This window comes from Corvus hawaiiensis, chromosome 4, assembly GCF_020740725.1.
Source record: "Corvus hawaiiensis isolate bCorHaw1 chromosome 4, bCorHaw1.pri.cur, whole genome shotgun sequence".
Lineage (NCBI taxonomy): Eukaryota > Metazoa > Chordata > Aves > Passeriformes > Corvidae > Corvus > Corvus hawaiiensis.
In genome coordinates, this window is record NC_063216.1 from 35,590,338 (window position 1) to 35,610,679 (window position 20,342).

Below are 20,342 nucleotides of genomic sequence, written 5' to 3' on the forward strand. Positions count from 1 at the left end.
TTAATTGGCCCAAATCTGAAAAGCTAGAGAGAAGGTGAGATGTGAGTCCAGCAGAAGAGAAACTACTCAAATTTTAAGCTAAATTCAAAACCTTGTATTAAATTTGTGGGATCTTCAACATCTTTTCATTGTCATCTGGATTGTTTTAAAGCATAAAAATGTTATTTTGAAAGGAACAGTAAAAATTTCATTTGGGAAAATATTGAAATAAACACCTTGTCCAAACAAGCCTTTAAATTTTAAAAATGTCATCGTAGAAGTGTCAATAGTCAATATTTAAATGTTTTCCTGTTAATTTTTGATCTTTCCCCCATCAGATTGGTAAAATATGAATTTCTTTCTTTCCCTTAAATTCCCTGGGAGTTGTGGGGAAACAGAATCTTTTTAAAAAGCTCTGCAAAACAGGGGCCAAATAATGTATTTTTATAGCTATTGATTTGCATCCTTCCTGGGTAAGTTGTAAAAATATCTGCTTTTTTTTCCACAGAAATCCCTATTCTGTGAGATGTACTGCAATCTCGTTTGTCCAAAGTACTATTACTAATACCTTTATCTAAAAATGGTAATTTAATTTCTGTGAATCTTTCTTCCTGCCATAATGGAAAGCCCCCCAAGTATATTACCATGCCTGCTACTGTTTGCTGTATCAGTTCCACATGCTAACGTGATTTCCTGCAAGAGGAGATGAATATATTCGTTCTGCAGTGAAATCAGGAAAAAAAAAAAAGAAAAAATAAAAAGCTTGACCAGTGCTTTAAAGAGAGTAATCTCAATGGAAAATATCAAACTGGTTCTATAGGATGAGTGTTAGATGTAAAATCTTGCTCTAGCACAGACTCCAGACTTTCTGTGCTATTCTGGCCAGTGACGGATGTTGTTTCTGCCACCTGTTTGGAGACAATTGTGCAACTGGGACTGTGGAATGACGTCCAGTTGCCTTTTTTAGAATATGAATAGGACTTTTGAAATTGGCTGTGCTGAGCAGTTTGGGGCTGAATCACTCTGTAGACTTGCCAGAGAAAGCGTTTAGCTGATGGACATGAGCCAAAGCCCACTGAATCTCACAGCAAGGCTCTTTTTGGCTTCAGTAGGCTGTGGCTTAAGCTATGTATGAATGACAGTTTCTTCCCTGGAATTATCAAAAAACTTATAATTTTTAGTTTCTGGCTTTCTTTTCCCAAGGTGTTTCACATATGTTTTTTCAGTTTAAACCACCACTGCTTGGTTCTGCTCTTCCCTCCTCTGAAAGGGATATTAGGTTTGATGGTAACGTGGATGTTTCATCATGAAAAAGTCAGGGGAAAGGAGCAATCTCAGAGCTCAGCTGGCTGAACTGCTCAGTACCCGCTGTCCACTTCTACTCACATTTCATTTCTGAGTGTGTGTTATTTTGAAGTGCCTCAAATACTGTCAGACTCCAAGCTATTTTGGACAGGAGCATGTCATTTCCCTTCCTTCTGCTGCAATCACAATTGGATCCTGCAGGCACTTCCCATAACAGGCCTCAGTCATCAACGGCAGGAGTTTCAGTGTATTTCCCTTTGCAAGACTTTAGTTGCCAGATGGGAGTTGTTACTTGTTTATGTCAGGCTGAGAGTAATGCCCTTTTGCTAGAATTGTACACAATGTTTTTGGGTTTTTTGACATTTATCCTTTCTGTTGTTAGACAATTTTAGCTTTGCAAATTGCAAAGAACAATCTTTTCCCCTCAGGTGTCCTTTTTTTCTGCATTTTGCTCTTTTTTTTTTTTTTTTGAGATCCTTTTCCAATTTTAAAGAAAAAGTATAGACAAAAATAGAAAAATTAGCAAGCTTAGAGGACTTTCCCAGTCTGCTACTCACTGCTGTGAATAGATTTGTGTGTCCACTTTCAGACTTCTCAGATGCCAATTCTTTAGAGCCTCCTTTACATCTGTTACAGCACACTGCATGCTATTTTCCTTGGTTTTGTGGGATGCAACCTAAATTTTACCAGCCCCAGCATTTCCGTTAAATGGTAGGATGAGCCCTTTCTCCAGACCTCACTCCATCATAATCCATATAATAAGACCTTATCTTGTGAGCCATTGAGCATGTCCTATGAGAAAAACATTTAATCCACACTTATTTGGAATATTGACTTTCAGTATTTGGTCCATCACCCTGAAGTCATAACTTGATAATGAAAACTGTCCATGATAACTTCAGCATCTCTTTCATTCTTTTCCATTTCATGGATAGATGAAATTTTTTATCCTTCCATCTGCTTGCTTCCCAACTTTTTTCTTTGTTCTTATTCCAACAAAGTTGGCTTTAGCATGACTGTATAGACTGTAAGGCACTATACATTGCTGTAATGGTGTCAAAACTGTGGAGACACCTTCAGAGCCAAATTATCATACTTGTGCTGCATTTCTACATAGAAAATGGACAGCCCATGCCTACCAAACCATTTCCTTGTGTTGCTTCTTGCACATAGGTATATAAAAATCTGCTCCAATAGCCCACTGTGAGGAAATGTCCTAGTTTCACATGGTTCCTATGGATCAAGCTCCCTGTAGACCTCCTAAGAAGATGGGTGTTTTTTGATCTTCCATACTGGCTAGTGCAAAATTGTCTTTTTTGTAAGTTTATTGTCTTGTACACCTTTCCCACTAGAGCTACATGCCCCATCGCAGTGAATTAGAACCTCCCTGGAATGCTCTTTCTTACTTCAGTTATTTTTCACAAACCTCTTTAAAATAACCTTTAACCTTAAATATATAGGTAACATCTGCACTGTGCATTCTACAATGACAGTTATTTTAGGAGAAACTTGTCAGAACTTCTGATCAGATCTTAATTTTATGATTGTCCTTTTGTCTTTAGCCACTTTGAAGTTTCCCCCCACTTAGGGCTTTGGAAGGGCTTGTGAGAACATAAAAAGAAGCAGATGACTGTTGTTAAGACTCTGCCTTCTCTCTAGAACTAATTCAGCCATGGAGAAAAAGAAAGGAAAAATATGTCTTCAGGCATGCTTCCCCTTATACATATACTCATGTCCCATGAAAATATTTATCTGTAAATTAGCTTGGTTTAGTCTTGTCTCCCAAGGTTATCTGCTTGCAGGGTATAGCGTGCACTTCACAGTAAGTGAAAAACAAGTTTAATCACTGGAATTCTGTTATTTTCATCTGCAATAATATGCAAGATCAAGGTAACAAATTTTTTTGCCAGCTGGAGCTGCGGGGTAACAGGCTGCTGGTTTTCCCTGTAGACAACAGTGAAGAACACATTTTGTGTCAAAGTAATTGCACTAACAGGTGCCGTTGAGCAACTGTGTTTTGGTTGCAACACTATTGTGGCTCATTGCTTACCACAAATGTTTATGTATAAAAAAATTCAGTTCTGCTTTTAAATTCCTATTCAACTGACAAGGAAGAATAGGGTAGACAATGGTGAAGCAATAACTACAGTTTAAAAGGGGGCAAGTCTCCTTCCCATTTCTGGTGGGGGAATACCACTGTTCTATCACAAGTCCTTCCTCAGGTGTTTGTCACAGCAACCGTAAACCAGCCTCCAGTGCTGGCAACATTAAGACCTGTAAGAACTGGATGAGATTGTTGCAATGGGATACATGCTGATATGATTATGTCACATGGTTAGGGAATAATGTCATTTCATGCACCAAACTCTCCTTGCTGAGGGCTCCATGTTCAGTGGATGCTCTTCCTGCCTGCCTTCCTCGTGTGTTCCACCACAGGGCTTGGCGGCTCCCGCAGCAGGAAGAGCAGTCGGTGCGGGGTGCAGCAAAAGGAGGGCTGGCATCACAGCACCTGGGAGCCCAGAGCATTTAGGGTGTACAGAAACAGTGATAAGCTTGGTATAGGTTCCTCCTAGTCTTGTGAATCCATGTTAAGTTTACTTGCTGAAACCATCACCTACTTTGTGCCAGGCACAAGAAAATGTTTTGAGTTTTCAAGGCTGTAGACAGCTGAGGAAAAGGGCACTTCAAAGAAATGCATGAGCTGAAATACCCCATGTCTGAGCTGAAAACCTTGTGTGAGATGCCCCGAGGGTGTATTAAAAGGTTGCAGGCATATACTCTGATGTAATAGGACAGATATAAGATCTCCTAAAGATGGATTTGCTAAATCAAAATTTAACAACCTAAAAATGGGACCAGGGGCTTTAGCTGTCTCCTTAGTGTCCACATAAAACCAATACACACCTCATACTGTCTAACCTAGATATCTATATCAAAATTGGTGTGTCTCTCTTTTTGGAAGCCAAGCATTTATGCTTGCATCCTGACAAATGCATGCAGTACAAAGACATCAGCTCCTCACAACAACACACTGAGAACAGTCTGGGGGCAGAGCAGAAATCCGACGCTGTGCTTTTTTTTGTCCTGCACCTCCACTTCTCTTGATACATCTTGTGACTATGTTCTCCATGCATTGTTGCTCTGCCTTAGCGTCTGCCTTGAGGTTTCTTTCTTGCTCTTATTATGGGTAGATGACTTCTGCAAGGACTGCAGTATTTGACAAGACTTCCTTCCCATGCTTGCTTCAGCATCCATCTTTTCTGACTTTTCCTTCCTAAAGAATACTATGTTTGCTCACTTATGGGGGTTCCTCCCAGTCCTGCTACTGCTCTCTTTCCTTCATCCATACACATTAGCCCTGTTTTGCTGAGCTTTTCAATCTTTCCAATTTCTTTTCTCTCTAAAGCCAATGATGCTCAATCCTTCTTAATATCTTTATTTGCTGTTCATCATTCGAGGTATTTTCAGCCCCTGGGAGCTTGCAGAAGGGCGTTTTACCTCTCGCGTGCCGACACAAAGAAGCCCGGATGTCAACGCTGAAACTCCTCTGGAAGGCGGCACTCAGTGCCCAACATACAGTGAAAACTGGTTAGAGCCCCTCACCCAAAGGGGCTGTATCTTCCTGTCACCGTTATGCAGGCACGCAGGCCAAGGGAAAGAAGTAAAGGGAGGGGACTCTCTGTATGTGTTCCACGCAGGTTCACTCCTGTGAAAAGACAGGACGAAGAGGCCAATTGGTGGGAGGGTCCAGGGATCTTATACTGGGTATGGAGTAGGTGGGGAAAGGGATCTCAGCCAATGGTATAGACACAAGCAGGTGGGATTGACGGGAAGGGAACCAATGGGAACAACACATAGGAGGGACTCAGGGAAGGATCCAATGGGGCGTCGAGGAACAAGGAACTTTCTAGAGCTAATACATATTAAAGAAGGAAAATGAATATGCATAATTTCATACAAAAAACAAGGAGACAAAATATTAACTAATCAGGGGAAAACATGCAAAAGGCAAAGCAAGGGAATCATGGGTTCACACCATGACTGCAAAGTTACATGCTTAACTTGGGTTGCTAACCACCACAGCTGGTTGCCTGAGTTCTCCTCAGGACAAAGAGTAGCTGCAGCCACCTGCGCTGCCACACATCATTGCTGCACTAAATGTACACCTGCGTGCTCTGAGCCACTGCCAAGGCAACGGTACTTACTGATACCCAAACTTCAGTGAATATTGTTTTTGATAATTCATTTTACTTCACATTTTCTAGGCTTGATGAGTGTTCACAGTAATGAAGGAAGTATGAACTGTAATTCTATGTTTTGGCACCCTAAGACTTCTCTGTTCTCATTCCTTTCACCTTTAATTCCTTCTCTGTTTGACCAGTAATTCTCTCTTCTTTTGGATTGGTGTAATACCCACACTGCTATGCAGGTATCTTTTTGAATGAATTATTTTAACTCAGTTTTAAAGATGGAACTGAATTAATCCATGATTTCTTCATGTCACACTTTGTATCACCAGAAGAGTGGATGACTATTCTGTCTGAACCAGATGTAAAGTAATGTCACAGAGACTTCCAGGGGGATTCATCCTGGCTCTATCACAGGGTGCTGTGAAGCATCTCCATGTCCTTGACTGTCCCACTCCCAGCCCCTTTGTTTCCATGCTTGTGAGAATGAAAAATATTGTCATGGTATGGGATGATGCTTTCAGTTTGGGCCATATTTGTAATTTTTTTTCCAAGGAAACATCCCTGCACTTTTGCTAACAGCTGTTTATGTGCATGGCTGTGGAGGAGTTCCCTTGTTCTTGTCTGCTTGGCATCTTTGCTGCCCTTAGAGCACTCTAGTATGATGTGATTACCATTGCTTGGTACTCTTCAGAACACAGTGTTTTACAGTCTCTCCATTGAATCCTTTTCTTACACAATGTCCATACTACCGGTATCAATAGCATTTGTATTTTTATTTCTTTTTCTTCCTTTTTTTCCCTCCCTTTAAACAACTCAATAAAACTGCCAAAGCTACCACGTGTTTCAACTGAGTGGCCACAATACTGTGGTGCTGTGCAATACTTTCCCTTTCCTCTCTCCCTACCCCAGAGGCCATGTGCTCTTACACTGACACATCTGGAATTGGGTTGGAGACTCCTGGCATAGACTGACATTGGTCTTCTGATGGGAAATGGCTGAGAACAACTTTCCACCTTACAAAACTGCTGTATCCAAAGGGATACCAAGGGCATTACTTATCTCCTCATGCCACTGTTTCTGGCAGAAGACATAGCTGACTAGTTAACTTTGGTGCTTTTGAAAGGGGTTTCCTCTTTTCGACTCTCTGAATGATTTTGAGGCAACATCAGGCTAAGAAGACCTCTGCTATCAGACACAATTTTACTTGGTCATTTTTGGGGTATCTGACTGATCTTAAGATACTCTTTTTTGTATATAATAAGGCTAAAGTAGACAAAACATGGTACTGGATCTTTTTCTAGTTCTTATGACTGTTCTTGCTTTCAGTTTTGTAGAGGAAATCTAATGCTTCAGACTGGGCTATTCTATTGAACTTCTAAAAATTACCTTTTTCACTGTCAACCAGCATGAACTTGGGACCTGCCCTTGGGTGCCATTCTCAGGGCTGCAAATTTGCCCTGGGCACAGCAGTGCAGAAACCTCAGCTTGCAGTATGTGCATCGCCCCTCATAAAACTGAAAACCAGACAAGTTCACTAGACATAAAAAAATCTAGATTTCCTGAACAACTTGCATGGATAAAACTGGAGGCATGGAGTGACTAATGAAACTAGATGAGGAGAAAGTGTATAATTTTTATCATCTAACAGCAAATTTCATGAAAAGGATCTGAGGAATTATCTGGATGCGAGGCCTAAGCTTGAACTTGTGGATCGTGAGACTATATGAAATTAAAACAGAACCAACCAAACACACATAAAAAAGTGGGGATCATACACTTGGGGTAGAATAAGCTGTTTCTGTCCCTTATGGCACTTTCCCATACCAAAAGGGCTTGTTCTCTGCAGCAGTGGGGCAGCAGCTGCCATCTCATGCAGAGCACGACAGATGGTGAAGAGAAAAACTCTGCCCTGCTTTTGGTGAGTTTCTGAGCTTTCTTCTTTCTGCTATTTACAAGGCATGGGAGATAAAACAGCCTGATGAAAAGGGAGCATTTTTATCTGCCATTTTGTTAAGCAAAATACCTACAAGATTATAACTCATCTGTTTTTTTGAAAATGCAGGTGAAGGACAAGAGGTGATTTATTTTGGTGAAGTCAAAGGGGAACTGTAACTTCCTGCAGCAGGAAACCACCATCTACAGAAAAAAGGTTGCAGGGTAGCATCTAAGATGGAGCTGGGACTACGGATCCTCAGAAGCAGCAGGAGGATGAGGAGGGAGGGAGCAAGGCTGATGTGGCTCTGGCATGAACTGCTGCTTTTGGAGAGGCATCAGGCCTGGGATGGGAGCAGTGCAGGGTGGGACATGAGTCAGCTGTGGGAAAGGCCCAGAGGCTGGGCCTTCTTCAGCCAACCAGGCAGCAGGACATGCTTGGTGATCTCACCTGTATGGAGGCAGCAGCGGCTGTCCCTTAGCTTGGGTCAGATACCAAAACTGTTTCAAATGGCACCATGGCACATCAGTGCTCTCTGTCCTGTTTCAGACCCTGGTGACAGGGCTGCTGCGTGCTCCCATATGCCCACTGGCCCCACTGAGGCTTTCTGTCACAACTGAAACTACCAGAGGGCAAAAATGCTCTTTTCTCTTTGGTAAAAAAAATACCTAGGCAAAGAGTATCACATTTACTCCCTCAAATAATAATTAAAAATTATAAGTCCAGTGGAAAACAGCTCCTGTCACCAGGAGTTTGCCGGCTGAGTTAAAATCCATCCGAAGACTATTTTTTTGTGGGGAAGAGAGGTCATGTCACATGCTCTTGATTACTAGTCATATCTATGATCAGATTACTTAGGAAAAAAAGAGGTATCTCCACTGTGTGTGACTTGGCTGTGCCACCCCTGGGGCATCCCCTGTGTGCTGTGTATGTCCCCATCTGTGGGGCCGTGCAGTGTCGCTGGGAGTGGGGCAGTTGTGCTCTGCAGGGATGAACGCTCTCTGTCTCCTTGGCAACTGCTGTGCCTGATGAGGGGCTGCTGTTTGCCCTCAAATCCTGACAAGGCAGGTGCTGGTGGTAGAAGAGAAAAGATGGTTTGCCCAAAAGAAGATAGTTACTGTTTAACTACACAAAATCATCTGCTGCACACCTTCATGTAAGAAGTCCACAGTTTTCCTGAAAATGCTGTTCCTGGGAAGGGGAGAAGCTGCTTAGAGCCTGTTTCTCTTTTTGGCTGCAGAATGAACATTCAACATTCCCTCTTGGAATTACTCCTTGCCTGACACTGAGGAGAAATATTTGTTTCCCTTTGCCCTGGACCAGCACATGTGGCAGTTACTTTTGCAGCCCCTTCCAAAATTTCCTTGGATGAAGCAGGACTTGACCCTTACTCAGGAGTGGGTCAGCACTTTTTAGACCTGTTCTTTAACTCAAAGAGCTTTTCCTATCAGAAGATATTTTCTGGCCAATATTCCACTTGCAGTCTGGAATAATAAATGGATAGCTTCGACATTTTTCTTGTGTCTCCCCACAGCCGTAAGATTTTAAAAAATCGACTTCTAGTCAGGAAATATTGAGATACTTAAACAGCTATTTTCCTATCAGTGTCCTTCCCAGTGGTTTATTCCTACAAACTGTCTGCTTTCATTGTTGTGCAGGGTAGAAATACAAGCTGACAGTCAGCAGTCTGACAGTAAAACATCAACTGGAGTGGTAACAACCAGGTAACCTGGCATGATGCAATCCGTAGAAGTCCCACTGAGATCTTAGCTTGAGGCTGGGCAGAGAGGTGAATAGCAGATGTACCTTCATGATATTTAAAATACAGATGACATTTAAGATTTTAACTGTTTTCTTAAACTGATCTAATCTGAAATAATGTTTTCTAAATTTTTAATTCAGAACAAAGACATCCCTGAACTCAGCAGAAACAAATAATTTCCCCATCAAATTCTAGGAGTGATGGGTACTTCAGGGTTTTTTTATTGATACAGCTACAGTCTGCTTGCCCCTCCTCCTTCCTCCCCTCCTGTCAAGTGTGCAGTTAAAGAGAGCAATGCCAGGTTGATATGGAAGGTCTGTGGTCATGGGCAGTGACGATGTGTTAGAAGGGAACTGGGAGGGTCTGAAAGTCAGCACTGCTCTGGAAATTAAAAGTTGATGGGCTATGACTGTAGCTGGATTATGGTTCTTCCTGAAAACTGAGAAAATGGAAAGCGATGAACACAGATGTTAATTTCCTGGGAAAGAGGGAGGAGGTTGTACTTATGGATATGGGGAAAAAAGTTCACTTGAAGCATGTGAATATCCAGCAAAATCTTTTTCCCTTCATTCATGCAAGTTCTCCTGCTAGCACTGAGGGAACTATTTGTCCCAGGTTCTGAGTGGGAAGAAATTGCACATAGTGTTGTTTCAGGGCATTCGTGCTCAGATTTGCTCCCAGCAGAATCGATGGGGTTGATGTTGTTATGAAAGCAGCAGTGAGGCTGGCTGCTTCTTATCAGGTGATGATACAGAAATCATGAAGAAGTCACATTTTGTCTTCTTACACAAGAGAGAGTGGCAATCACATTTTGTTCTTTGCCTTTCTTTAGCTCTTCAGCTTTACTCAGCTCTTTGACAGCTAGTTAATTTTTGATAAATAAACCACAATTTTTGTCTTGATCAAGTCAATTTTCTATACTGATCGCTGGGCTTAAAATGCTACAGGTCTCTGCATGAATCACAAGGAGACAAAAGACATCTCAGATTTCATGGCTGTTTACAGTAGGGCTAATATCAAATCCTTTAGCCAGCAAAACACATTAGCTCAAAACTCAGAGGACTAGAAAAGATTACTTTGCTTGATTAACTTTAAGCTGACATGTCTGAAAACATCAAATGAGAATCAGTCTCCTTTTGAAATTTGTTTCCAGTTACAGAACATGACCTTCTGGACTCCCAGCAGCATCACATCCTAACTTAAAAGAGCTACAGTTTCCTCTCACCACAAAGGTGCCTCCACAGACTCTGCTGTGTTGGATAAAACCACTGGAGACCCCTGCTGAAATCCTCCACCCATGTTGAGAGGTATGGGGAATCAGAATGGTCTGGTGAAGATGTAGAGCACAAGTCCTATGAGGAGCGGGTGAGGGAGCTGTGGGTGTTTAGCCTGGAGAAGGGGAGAATCAGGGGAGACCTTATCACTCTCTACAGACCTGAAAGGAGGTCATAGCCAGGTGGGGCTCAGTCTCTTGCAAGAGACAAGCAACAGAACAAGGGGAAATGGCCTCAAGTTGCACCAGAGGAGGTTTGGATTGGAATTAGGAAAAATCTCTTCACCAAAAGGGTTGTCAAGCACTGGAACAGGCTGCCCAGGGAAGTGGTTGAGCCATCATCTCTGGAGGTACATAGAAGATGTGGTAGATGTGGTGTTTAGGGACATGGTTTATTGGTGCACTCAGCAGCGTGAGTTTAACAGTTGTCCTTGATGGTTTTAAAGTTCTTTTCCAACATAAGCAGTTCTACGATTTTTTGATTTTATAATTCTCTCTCCTTGTCACCCTCACATCCAACCCTTTCAGCAGCAGACTCACCCAATAGAGAAAAGTTGTACTTGAGGTGCAGGATATTCCTTCAGCAGGCATTATCTTGGCAATGGAATTGTCTGCGTTTTCTCCGAATATGGGATTATTCAAATGGATTTTCAGGATATTCTGGCAGAGTTTCTCTTTATCTATACACAACAAAAGCCAAAACTTGTACTGTTTACACGGTAGACATATAATGAATGGCCCTGTCTGAGCCACAACAAGGGGCAAAGCACAGACCTGCTGGCCCAGGCAGACTTATAAACAAAACTGGGAGACACCATCTCCCCATGGCTTTTTTCTCATTGCTGTCTTCGTGTGAGAAGACACAGTCCTCTATCATGAGAGGTAGCAAGACATCTCTGCCAGATGTAGAGCATTGAGTATTGAAACAACAAAGGTCCAAAGACCCAGCACAGAAAAGGGAAGAAGATTTTCCTGCAAGATTTCATATACATATTTTGGGCTTGTCTCAGTAGGGAAGGTAGGAGGCACGCTGTTATGTGAGAAGGAGGTAGGAAAGGAAATAACAAACCTAAAATGATTAGGTGTTTCCTTTTGGGCTATGAAACAGAACTGTGCTGATTTAAAGTGGGTAATCTTCTCTCCAGCCTGCATAGCACTTTCAAACAGGTGACTTTAGCTCATACAGATTTTGGTAGACGTCATATAAAGAGTCAAGTCATAAAAAGTCATATAAAGAGGCAAGGACCAAGAATATTACAGCACTTTACACACTGTGGAACAAGCATCCAGTGTTTTTGTTTGTTTTTTTTTTTTTTCAGTGAGTATTCTGTGTGTTTATTTTTCATTCCCTTTAGCAAAAGTATCAATGAACAGAATTTTAGAACCAGGCATGAATACACTTCTCTCAGACTCTTACAAGTGATATACTGGTATTTACCCAGTCAGGATAGCCAGATCAATTGTTTTTGGCACAAATCCATAAGCATCAGTTCCTCTGTCTGGCAATTGCTGTTTTTGTAGCAATCGTTGGGACTGCTGTCTAGTCCACTTCCAAAACATCCTGATAGAAAACAAGGAGCAGATTTAGCAAAACAGTCAAGTCCATGCAGAGCAAAAGCAGTCATCTGAGGCAGGTGGTTTCCATACACATATGAAGTAGTCCAGTGAACTGCTAAAAATATCTGCAAACCAAATATATAGCTCCAGTTTACAATAGGTGGAATTTTCTCCAATGCCAAAGTTTAAAAGTGGGACCTATTTTACATTGACAGCAATCTTCAGCACATGAGGAATTTTCACCCTATGACCTGCTTTGGTTTTGCTCTTATGCTTTAAAATTATCTGCCAAACTTAGCTATAACATCCAATACTTGTATGGAATATCTTTGGAAGCAGTTATATGGAATATAATTTATTTATATATTGTGTGGGGTGACAGCTCATGAGTTACAAGGAGTGCAATGCCTAATGCAATCAATTCTCAACAAATTATTAAGGTTAATTTTATAATCAATTTATAATCTTTATAGAGATAGCAATAAAAAAATAAGACTAAGCTCTCACCAAGCTTAGAAGGATGCCTGCTTTAAATTTTAGTCCTGAAAAGCAAGCAGACCTTGTTTAAAGTAATGCACTGTGCTTCAGACAACCAAGAAAATGCTACAAAATTAAGTTTTCTAAGATACTTTGTAAACTTTTCCCCCTGAAAACTGTTACCAGATTTTAGGCAGTAAAAGTCAAAGAATGAAATAAATCCATATTCCAAGGTCTGGAAAAAGGGCTGGATTGCATTTTAGTTTTAGACATGATATCAAAATATGCTTGAGTTCTGCATTTGCACTAGTAATTTAATAATCTAAATCATGCTTACATGATGCTAAACTAGAAAATGGTCATTACAACTCAGGAAAAGGATCTTGGAGTTGCTGTTGCCAAAATCAACTCACTGTGCCGCATGGACAAATAAGCCCAAAAAATCTTGGGCACCATCAGGAAGGATGTTGAGGACAGGAGATGCTTTATTTTCTGCCATTTGAAATCTCATGTGTCCGCATCTTGAGTATCGTGTGAAATCCTGGTCTCTCATCTCAAAGAGGACTTAGTGAAGGTGAAAAAGGGCAGCTACAATGTTCAAGAGGGTAGAGCAGCTGCCTTAAGAGAAGAGATTAAATATCTGGGACTGTTTAGTTTGGAAAACAGAAGGTTTTGTGATAAAAATGAAGATGGTGGATACATTGAGTGGGCCTGTGCTACTTGATCAAATTAGCAGAGGATCAGCTTAAAGCTAGCAAAAGGAAAGATTCCTTTTTTCGTTGGGCATCAAGCTTCTGGAACTTGCTGCAAATGTTACCAGCAGATCAGAAAGGGATAAGACACGTCTGTGAATACTAGAGGTAATAGGCAAGGAGGTGCCCTCTAACACCCCAACAAGGATAAAGGAGTGAAGGACATGTCCTCACTCACATGCACTTCCCAAATCGCATATGTCTTCTCATTGTTGAAAAAGAATACCATGCAGCATGTTTCTGAGTGGTCTGACTCAGTAGGCACTAGTTGCAGTTTTATGCTGTACAGCTGCTCCCTGTGCTGGAGAGGATTTTAGTGCTAGTTGTACAATGCTTTTCTGAAAACGAGAGCAAACAAGCTGACAGTGTGACAGGATGGGTTACTGAAATAGTAGCTGGAACTTTTCCCTCCAGGAAAGGCGAACATTCCTGGAAACGCTTAGAAATTTTTACTAGCAGCACATTTTCCCCCATTTTCTCACCATTGTTTTGAAACAATAAGGAGTGATACACAAACCGTCCAAATGTAAGGAAAGAGGTGTTACAATACTGTAAGTGTCCGTAAAATACAGATAAAATATAACCTGTATGAGTAGACGAGTCCTTGAAGAGTATTTTCCTTCCTGTTCTCTTTTCACATTTCAGTATCTGTCCCAATTTTAATAGGTTAACAGTACTCTGTAAGTCCTTAGTTTTCATTTGCCATGTTTTGTAAAAGCCATCCAGTCTCATCTCCCTGAGTCCTAAAGCAGCTTGCCAGAAGGTTGTTGCCTATCCTTGATATGAGATGAAGAGTGGAGCTTGAAGAGTGAAGAAGCCCAGCGCACAAGTGCCTGTTAAAATCTTCATTGCTCAAATATGTCTCCTGATAGCATTTCCAGACCTTTATCCTTGAACCTCACATTGTCAGAATTGAAGAGACTCTTTGTTTCTGGGCAAAGAAATTCACACTATCCTGTTGTATGGGTCCTGTAGGCAGCATGGGAGCTTCTAGAGTGTGAATTGTTTGCTTACAGGCTTTTTTTCATGCAGGAGGTGCACATGGTCATTTCCATTTTTTCTTCTCATGCACACTGTACCACTTATTAAATGGAGGATGATCACTCTAGATTTTTCTCTCTGTTGCCCCATAAATAATAAATAATAAACAAAGATGTGTGAAGCTAGGCATGAAGGATATTGGTAGTTTGCCATTTATCTTTCAAGCAGCAGCCAGATTATCTCCTGCCAGTTGTTGTGCATTTTGCCAGGTAAATGTTATGGTTGTCTTATTGGATATTCTGTGTGTTTGTTCACATGTGTGGGGACCACTAAGCTCATTTCAGGTGGTGTGCATGTGGGTTTGTAGTCAGAGACCAGCTGAAGGCAAGACAGTGAGCTACTAGTGCAGATAACCTGGACTCTTAACATTTGCTAGGTTTTTTCAGACTTTTGCCGAAGACCCTTGATTTTGCAGCTTTCTATTTTCAGCCTGGTGACAAGTACTATCCAACCCTTTCTCTCACAGCAGAAACACAGCACTATGAATCTGTGTGCTCTTACTCCCAGCTGCAAATATCCTTACATAGTCTATGGTTCACTGATGCAGAAGTTGTAGTCTATGGTCTATGTCTATGCGGTAAAGAAATATTTGAGAAATTAAGTTCAAAAGAAAACATTTCACACTTCTGACCCAAAGCTGTCCCAAAAATAAAAGTCATATTCATACAGGCTGGACTTTCATATACAAAATTTCTCAAAGTATTCACTCCTGTAGTAGAAAACAGCAGGTGACATACAAATTAAAATGAAATCAAAAACCATTACGGTATTCTGCCTGTTTGGCTGATTTTTTTGGTTTGGTTTGTTTTTTTTCATTGCTTTAGTTGCTGCTAAACAAACCATTAAGTCATTTGGTTGGGGGTTTTTTTTGTAATATATTAAATGGTGTCAGATTAATAGACATAGTTGCTCTGTCAGTGGTGTGGGGGAGCAGAGCTTTCTGGAGACCCTCAGCAGAGCTTGTGCCCACCAACATTACTGCAACTGTTCTTCAGGCTTGCCTGCTACAGCTGAGAAGGAGAATAGTAACAGGACTCTAAGGTATGTCCACGCAGAGGAGCTGTCAAAATGTCATAATATGTTTTACATATATACTAAGTAGTTCTGCCAAGAGCTGGCACACTGAGGAGATAAATCTGTGATTCTTGCAGCAATGCAAGAAAGTGGCCTTGGAGAAAAGATCTCTGGGTTGAAGTGGGGCTGCAGCCCTTTGCTTTCCAGGCACAGAATGCTTTTCACAGGGATGTTCATGTCACATGGAGGTAGTTGAGAATGCGATACCGTCTCTGCTGGTGCATGAACTGAATTTTGGCCAACTCCTACCTTGGGACATAACTTTGGACATGCTATCTGAAACTGCAGTAGATCAAATGAATGCAGAATCTGGCCATCTGGATGCTTCAGGTGAGATTTATCTCTGAGCAAATCTAACAGAAATCTCAGACTTACGTCTTTCTTTGGAATTTCACTGGGGCTTTGCAAAGCCAGCTTCAGGCTTCTTGGCAATGATGCCCAAAATATAATAATAATAATAATGCAAAAAAAATTGCTTCTTGACAGAAAGTAAAACTAGAGGCAGAATGAACAGGGAATGGAGACAGATGGGGAGTGCTGTGGAGAGTCAGCTTGCTGCTCTCACTGCTGCCAGGAGGACAGGAGATGGTTGTACCTGCTTCTGAAAGACATCCTCCTAGTCTTCCTCCTTTGCTTTGCAAAAGTAGCAGACACAGATGTCTGTGGCACAGCTGAAGCTGCCAACGATGTTTTGTTGCTGCCTACAGTATTGAAAGGCTTTGTTCATAGTCAGAATTCACTGGGGTGCTTGGGCTTAGACATAGAAATTCTTTAATTGTTTAATCCTGGCTATGCACAGGTGCTCATTCTGCATCATCCATGGAAGGTTTTTACAGAACTGAGGTTTGCATGCCTTTTTGAGCTTGGTTTTCATTGTTTCTCAGAAGTGTCCTTTTCTCCTTAGGTTTGTCATTTTGAGAAATGATTCATGACCACTGTCTGTGTGGGTACAAGGACTGGACCACAACTAGCAATTTCTGAGCTCATTTCTGTCATGATGCCACAGATTTTATGCATAACTTTAGGAAGTTACGTCAGCTCATCAAAGCATCACGTCCCCACTTGCGTGTAGCTTCCCACTTCAGGGGAGATTGCTACTGTAACTCAACTTAGATGTGAATATTTAACAGCAGAAATCATGACCCTCTGGTTACTCAAATTACTATTTGAAAAATAATGTTCTTGTTAATGACTGTGTAAAATTTCAAGCTGTTGAACAGCAAAGGTCAGAGTGCAGCTTCAGGTGCATGCTTCGTGCAAGCACTATTTGCTTCACTGGAAACTGTTACAGCTCCAGTAGGTTTGTCCCTCAGCTTCCTTCCCAGTTCCCTAGAAGTTTGAACCAGTCACCGCAATGCAAGCTGCTGACAGAACAGCAATAGTGTGTCTGTCCCTCGTTGCCAAGACCAATTAGATTCAAATGTCGCAAACATTTCCAAGAGAATTAACATGCTGGCACCAAGCAGGGGTTCACAAGGATTGCACAGATGCAGCTGGGGCTTTTTTAAGTGCCATGGCAAAATAGACATGTGGCAGTGCAGTAGGAGAAGGCAGGCATTCTGGGCCATATGACACCGGGAGCCACTGGAAGAAATATCTGTGGCAATGTGCCAAACTGGTGGTGTTGAACCTGTTAGATAAGATGATTGCAGTTTGCCAAGATGCCCTGTTTCCTTCTCACTTTGTTTACTTTTCCTCTCTGCTGAATGGATCTGGCTCTCCCTGCCTCTTCCCTTCCCCGACAGTGAAGTGCATACTCTTGGCACATGCTGCCCACAAGTCAGAGGTGGTTTGTCCCTCTGCGGCTGGTGACAGGGAAATTGTTGGCCTTCAGCAATGCCATCCCAAGTGCATCCTCCTCTCGGCATCTGCAGCAAAGTGCACGCTGCATATGTGGAGCAATCAAGGGTGTGTTGCCAGGGAAGAGATGAGAAACCATACAGGAACGGGCTGCAAATGGAAGTCATTGTCCTGGCTCAAAAATCCCTGCTTATTAACTACACCTTTGGGGCCTGGTGCTGTTTGTGTGGGTGCAGTACGAAATCCTGCTCATGAACACCAGCAGCATGTCAATCTCTGGCCTTTCTGGAAAGAAGATGGAGCCCATCTCACTCAAGTCTTTGTGTCTACAAATGGAACTTAGAGGGTTTCAACCATGGTGATATTTTCTGACCCAGAAAAGGCTGATCTGGGGGAAAATGCACAGTCTTCAAGATATAAAGTAGCATCTTGCTTTGAATACTTTTGGTGGAGGGAAGGAGTGAGGATTCATAGCTAACAAAATATTTCTAACATCTCAGTTTTGAGGGACACTTTCCTTTAATGGATTCCAAATCACTCCACAAATGAGTTTGTGAAAATTTATATGTAGGGAGATCTCTGTGAACAAGGAGAGACAAGATCAGAGTTCTTTTGAAACTTACTGCATGTGCCACCACTGATCCATTGGTGGGAAAAAAAGTCACTATTTAAGCATTCAGCATTGAAAAGCCTCCCTAGAAAGACTACAGATTTTGCCAATATTTTTAAAAATGCCTACTTATTTGGGATTTCACAGTTCTGTCTAAATCTAATGTCTAGTGTGAGCAATGCTTTAAGTATCCCGACTTTCCAAAAGTCCTTATATTCACCCTCTGAAAGAAATCTGTTTTGTTGTCAGATGTGCAAAAGTGTGGAAAACAGTCCTTTTTGACTAATGTTTTGAAAGTGTCCTCAGACTGGACAAAGTGTGATCTGTAAAGTGTGATAAAGTGTGCTCTGTAAAGAAGCAAGAGCAAATCAAGATAATATTCTACTTCACTTTTTATGAGAGGTATGATGAGTAGTTAGAAGCAAAATAAACTATAGAATTATGCCTCTATGGCATGAGAAATGTTGCCCCAAGGATATTAATGCTGCACACAATTGGAAGTGTTAATTCCCACCTTAGACACTGAAAAGACCCTTGAGTTTCCCTGTGGCAGAGTTTCAATTTCTAGAGGAGTTTTTGTGTGTGTACAGTGGTGCCCTGGTAGACACATATGGATATGTCCCCTGCCTGTACCTGCTCAGCAGGAATGTAAACCAGACAGAGATGCTGCTTCTTTTAGCTGCTTCATCTCTTGAAATCACCCAAGGAGATATCATAAGAGTGTTTCTTATGTCTGTATGCTGCGTGTGCACATTTTGTAGCAGAGAAAGGAAATTGTGCTCTTTGCAAGTGAGCCCAAGAATAGAGAATAAACTCCTTGTGACTCAGAGAAATGAGAAATAACATAAAGCAAAGGTTAAATCTGCAAAAGTGTCATTCATTCACTATACAGCAAATGAGGCTGGGGCAATCCCTGAGCAAAAGCATCCAAGACAGACAACGTGTATGTCGGCATTTGTCTTTCTTGGTTAAAGCTCTCATGCTATCCACATTGTGCAAGAATTGATATGGAAAGGTCAGATACATTGCAGAACTGAGAAGAGGGCAACTCTGGGGCATTTCAGCATGTTGCAAATGCTTACCAGACCAAAAACTGCACAGGATGCCTGGGGAGCCCATCTCATCAAACCCATTTAATGCTTACTTGATGCTGCCACCCTTGCTGTTTTTCGTTGTTAGAAATGTGTCCTGATGTCCTGATGTGAGAGACGACATCTATAGCCCCTTTCTGGTTCTGGTTTACGTTTTGAAAGACCTGATTTTCTTGTGTCTGACCCTCAGTTTCTCCTTAATTAGAGAGATGTCACTGTACATATGTGTGTGTCTATCACCAGACTTAAATCACTCTTTGCAAAGAACCTTTCCTTTCTCTGGAAGAGCTAAAAAACCATCAGGTGGTACACCTCTTTGACACTAGGAATAGTGCAGCTGCCAGCTGCTGTTTCACAGCTGTGGATTTCTCCACCATGCCAGTGCTACAGTAATAATTAAAATGACAGATATACAGCATCCATGTTTGCTTTTCAAGTCTAGCATTGAGTAAACACAGTACTGACCATGTTATAAGTGCCTGAACTCTGTTGACTCTTGCCTGCACCACTTGGGAATGCAGTACACTTAGTTATTGTTATTATTTGGAACAGAGGGTTTGATCAATGCAGGATTAGTGAGAAAAGTCACATGTACATCTGTGGTCATAATACTCTATTCCTATTCCTTCTAAGGTACAAGAATATGGTTTCCTCGTGGCAGGAATCTTGACACTTTTATAATTACAGGCAGGGTTAAGCCCTGCACTAGGTCAAACTATGAAATTCAATAGTAAAATTCAATACACATTTAAGCATTTTCAGGTGTTGGGTCTAAGCTCTCTGTGCACTAGTGAAACACTCTGTTTTTGAGAGGGCTGGGGAGGAGGAGAAAGCACGTGTGACTTTGTTTCTTCAGCACTGCCACATGACAAGAAGTGGCTTACTTTACCCTGTCAGGTGGAGAGCAGGTGGTGTAAGTTATACAGCAGAACAGCTGATTCCATGAAATGCATCTCAAAATTAGTTTAACAACCCAAGACAAGCACAGCCTGTGGTTTAATGACAGCTGAGTGAAGGTTTGCGTTGTACTGACAACATCCTGTATCTCTGTGCTGGTGGTGTCGTGTATGCACACGTACTCCTTTGCAGCCAGTAACTTCTCGGCAGATTTTCACACTGGCTGATTTGGCTGTTATTTAACAAGTTTATTCCCCTCTTCCTGCCATGGCTTTTTTTTGTTGCTGTTGCAGTAGTAAAACTGTCCCTGATATTCTCAGAAATTCTTCAGAGTGCTGCTAATGTTTTGATTGATGTTTTGCTGAAATCCGTTTTGCTGCGATTTTTTAAAATGTCACATCTGTTCTCAAAGAGCAGTTACTTAATTGGTGTACAGTGCTGGATTGGATCCAGTACCTACACTCATATTAGCAAGGTACAAAGCTGCACGGGTTGTCGGAACATATTTGAAAAAGAAATGGGAGCTCAGCTTCCTATGGCAGAAAGGTGACAAGCTCTGCTGATGTGGGAGGTAGCACAGCAGGGTAATACTCAAGGCAAA

At 41.6% G+C, this 20,342-nt stretch overlaps 1 long non-coding RNA gene across 1 annotated transcript in view; it reads left to right on the forward strand.

Moving 5' to 3' along the window:
* The window catches only part of LOC125324572, a 154,950-nt gene that overhangs the window by 17,698 nt on the left and 116,910 nt on the right, over positions 1–20,342 (forward strand). Inside the window, exon 3 of the long non-coding RNA XR_007203039.1 lies at positions 10,329–10,476. This is a non-coding gene — a long non-coding RNA (uncharacterized LOC125324572). The remainder of the gene's footprint in view (positions 1–10,328; positions 10,477–20,342) is intronic.